The sequence below is a fragment of the Myotis davidii genome, unplaced genomic scaffold (assembly GCF_000327345.1).
Source record: "Myotis davidii unplaced genomic scaffold, ASM32734v1 scaffold660, whole genome shotgun sequence".
Classification (NCBI taxonomy): domain Eukaryota; kingdom Metazoa; phylum Chordata; class Mammalia; order Chiroptera; family Vespertilionidae; genus Myotis; species Myotis davidii.
Genome location: NW_006292337.1, coordinates 121,367 through 126,047, shown reverse-complemented (window position 1 = coordinate 126,047; position 4,681 = coordinate 121,367). Strand labels below are relative to the sequence as shown.

The window sequence follows — 4,681 nt, the reverse complement described above, 5'->3', positions numbered from 1 at the left end:
GAGAGAGAGAGAGAGAGAGAGAGAGAGAGAGAGAGAGGCATTCATTTAGAGCAAACTTTTGCAGATCTACTAATTAATATGAGATCAAGATCTGAAAATAATTAGACCAAGCCCATTTAAAAACTGAGACTTTGGAGAAGCAACAAATACAACAATAAATATTGAGTAGAATAACTGTGGGGGCACTAGGTTACAAACTGCAGGGTGCCACAAACATGGTTGTGTCCATACATGCTTCCCATGAGTAGTACAACTTAGAGACCTCTGTGATTAATACGTTTGGAGCCTTCAGTTACTTAGACATGGTGGTGATGGGTTTCTCCATAAGACAGAAATTCTGCCAATATGATACAACACAATATAATTATATTTTAGATTTTATTATTCAAAGACCTGATTTCATGTACTTTTGAAAATTCTATCACTGTTCACAATATTTATTTTAATATTAATTAAAATAATATCTAATAAAATATTTTAATATTTTCAGCAGCTTTATTAGTAACAGCCAAAAACTGAAAACCCCAATGTCCTTCAATGGGTGAATGATTAAACAAACTGTGGTTCATCCATACCATGAAATACTACTGATCAATAAAAAGGAACAAATTATTGACACATGCCACAATTTGGATGGATTTGAAGGAAATTATGCTGAGTGAAAAAAATATTAATCTCAAAAGTTTACATACTATATGATTCTATTTATATAACATTTTTAAAATTATAAAATTAGAAAGACAGAACAAATTAGTGGTTGCCAGAGGTTGGGGCTCAGGAGAAGGAGGGGATATGGCTGTGGCTTTAAAAGGGTAGCACAGAGATCTGAGTGATGGAACTGTTCTGCATTTTGCCATGGTGGTCGCATGAATCTACACATCTAATAAAATTGCATAAAACAAAATACACATAAATACACTAGAATAAAAAGTTGAAGCATTGAGCAGAAATATTTTAATTATCTCAAATTAAATTTTCTTTTAAAGAGTTATCTATAGCCCTAACTGGTTTGGCTCAGTGGATAGAGCATCGGATTGTGGACTGAAGGGTCCCAGGTTTGATTCTGGTCAAGGGCATGTACCTTGGTTGCATTTTTTTTAAAAAAAGAGTTATCTATAGTTCAAAACTCATTTCTATGAAGTGTCTCATTTATCACCCTTTTAAAGACAACCTATCTATTGTGGGCAACATCCCTAATGGGGGGTGTGCAGGAGGCAGCTGATCGATGTTTCTTTCTCATTGATATTTCTAACTCTCTTTGCATCTCCCTTCCTCTCTGTAAAAAAATCCATAAAATATATTTTTTTAAAAAAATAAAGACAACCTATCTAATAAAGATGAAATATGTAAATTGACCATCACTTCGTGACAAAGATGGTGGCACCCACAGCAAATAAGGAGGGGATATGCAAATTGGCGTGACAAAGATGGTGGTGGCTGAGCCGGGACACTCTGGGCCTCTGGGCGATGACGCAGGCATTCTGCCCTGCCCTGGCCACTCCAGGCCTCTGGGCAGTGCGCATGCGCACAGGCATGGAGCGGCTGGGGCTGGGCAGGACGTTTGCTATGATGGGGAGGTGGGGGGTGGAGGGGACTGCAGGAGGGTGGCATGGCTGGAGCAAAGGCAGAAAGCAGCTCCGGCCTGGAGCAAAGGCCCGGGTCCCGGGTGCAGGAGGGAAGCCAGTGCCAGCAGCCAGGAGAAGGAAGGCCTATTCTTGTATAAATCTTCCTGCATCGGGCCTCTCGTAAAATTATGAAAGGATACCACCACTAGCTACCTAAACATTTCAGTTAAGTGTTAAGATAAAGATAAGGGTATTTTCACATGAAAATCTAAAGAGGACAATGAGAATGAAACAAGTTCCACGTGGTCATACATATCCTGGTAAAGGAACTAGAATGGAAGCCCAAGCTGGTGAGCAAGTGGGAAAAGGAAAGAAAGCATGCTTCAAGCAGATGACAGGAGGAAATCTTGTGATCAAATATTGGCTCTGGCATTACTTAGATAGCCCCTAATTTTTGTCATAGGTAACTCTAATAATAGTCCTATTGTTGCAAAACCAGCCCAAATACTATCAAGTTGAAAAGAGGTCCCTCATTGATTTGTTGGGTTTAGGTGATAACTCATGTCCTCCCACACCGAGAAAGTTCTGACAAGAAAGTTTCAATGTGCCTTGAAGGTGGTATTGGTAGAATGCCTCAGGCCAGGCACCTCCCAGTGACGTTCTGCTGGCTGAGATACAAGGTGGGAGGGGAGTAGGCATTTTTACTCAATCAATTTCTTGGTCTTAAAGAAGTGCTCAAGCCCTAACCGGTTTGGCTCAGTCGGCCTACGGACTGAAGGGTCCCGGGTTCGATTCCAGTCAAGGGCATGTACCTTGGTTGCGGGCACATCCCCAGTAGGGGGTGTGCAGGAGGCAGCTCATCGATGTTTCTCTCTCTCATTGATGTTTCTAACTTTCTTTCCCCCTCCCTTCCTCTCTGTAAAAATCAATAAAATATATTTAAAAAAAAAAAAGAAGTGCTCAAGGCAGAAGACCTGCCAAGTGGCTAGTCCAATGAGGCTTTGAAAAGATGCTGAAGTGCAGGACCCAAGTATTTGTTGACGCTCTGGTAACACGCACGTCCTCCTCTCACTCCTTCATGTAGGCAAAATCATTAACGATAGATTCTGAAAGGTCTTCTAGGTTTCCTATCTCCACCTCTAAAGGTCTGAACTTCTCAACTTTTGTGATCATTTCATAATTTTTTCACCTCCACACCATGCTTCATGTCTAGGATCATGAATTGGTCAGGTATCCGCCTTGTTCCCTTACTCTTAAAACACACTTTGAACATGTTATAATCTTCAGTGATAATGGCAAATTTCCCCTTTGATTGCATCCTCATTGGAGTACAGAATATGGCTGGCAGAATCTGTAATCTTGAGGTGGGTGCGCAGGCTGCCAGCACCCCCACACTTGTCGGTGATCTCTTATGTGCTGGTCACCAGCAGGTCCTTGTGGATCTCCTTGTGGAGGCACTTGCGGGAGTTAACGGGCATATGGAAGGAGATGGAGGGGCTGAGCAGAAGTAAAAGCAGTAACACTAATTTACAACGGCCACACTGGGCTTGTGGGCCAGACAAACCAGACTAGTGCTATACAATTATTTTTATCTCTAGGAAGATGGGTAAACATATTCTCTGAATTCTAGTATGATATTCTTTTTTTTCTTTTTTAAATCTTTATTGTAAATACCTTAACTAATAAAAAAAAGAAAGAAAATCTTTATTGTTCAGTTTATTACAGATGTCCCTCTTCCCCCCCCCCATAGCTCCCCTCCACCCGGTTCCCACCCCACCTCAGGCCCTCACCACCCCACTGTTTGCGTCCATAGGTACTGCATAAATGCATATAAGATTTTTGTCCAATCTCTTCCTGCACCCCCACACCCCTTTCCCCCCAAGAATTGTCAGTCCACTCCATGTCTATGCTCCTGATTCTATTACATTCACCAGTTTATTCTGTTCATCAGATTTTTTATTAATTTCTAGATTCACTTGTTGATAGATATGTATTTGTTGTCACTTTGTTGTTCATAATTTTTTATCTTTACCATTTTCTTCTTCCTCTTCTTAAAGAATACCCTTCAGCATTTCATATAATACTGGTTTGCTATTCATCACTTTGAATATTTCTTGCCACTCCCTTCTGGCCTGCATAGTTTCTGTTGAGAAATCAGCTGACAGTCATATGGATACTCCTTTGCTGCTTTTAAGATTCCCTCTTTGTCTTTTGCCCTTGGCATTTTAATTATGATGTGTCTTGGTGTGGTCCTCTTTGGATTCCTCTTGTATGGGGTTTTCTGCGCTTCCTGTACTTGTACCAATAAATTGATTTCACTCACCAGGTAGGGGAAGTTTTCTGTCATTATTTCTTCAAATAGGTTTTCAATATCTTGCTCGCTCTTCTTCTGGCACCCCCATAATTTGGATGTTTGTACGCTTGAAGTTGTCCCAGAGGCTCCTTACACTATCTTCATATTTTTGAATTCTTTTTTCTTTTTGCTCATCCGGTTGGGTGTTTTTTGCTTCCTCATATTTCAAATCATTGACTTGATTCTTGGGATACTTTACTGTTGAATCTCTGTATATTATTATTTCAGTCAGTGTATGCTTAATTTCTGACTGGTCCTTTTCCATTTTTTTTTTCTTTTTGCTTTCTCACTGAGATCCCTGAAGGTCTCACTAAGTTCCTCAGAGGTTTCTAGAAGATTATTGAGTAACCTTACAACTGTGGTTTTGAACTCTATATCCAGTAGTTTGCTTTCTTCCATTTCTTCATTTGTGACGTTTTTTTTGTCTCTGCATTTTGGCTGCTTCCCTGTGTATGTTTCTATGTATTGGTAGCTGCTAAGTCTCCTTGAGTTGATAGAGTTGCATTGTGTAGTAAGTATCTTATAGGGCCCAGTGGCTCAGCTTCCCCAATGACCTGAGGTGGACACTCTTGGTGTACCACTTTGTGGGCTGTGTGCACAATCTTGTTGTAGTTGAGCCTTGATTGCTGCTGGTATCACTGGGAGGAACTGACCTCCAGGCCAACTGGCTGTGAGGACCAGCTGTGTCTACAATGGAAGAGCTGCTGTGCAGGAGACACCCTTATGGGGCAGGACTTGCTTCAGTGGGGCTTTGGTGCTCACT

The 4,681-nt window shown here is 41.0% G+C and overlaps 1 protein-coding gene and 1 pseudogene across 1 annotated transcript in view; both read right to left on the bottom strand.

Annotated features, from left to right (window-relative positions):
* The window catches only part of FAM107B (family with sequence similarity 107 member B), a 252,461-nt gene that overhangs the window by 141,779 nt on the left and 106,001 nt on the right, over positions 1-4,681 (bottom strand). The gene's annotated exons all lie outside the window — the stretch shown is intronic.
* Positions 2,208-4,681, bottom strand: part of LOC102769999 — a 58,970-nt pseudogene continuing 56,496 nt past the window's right edge.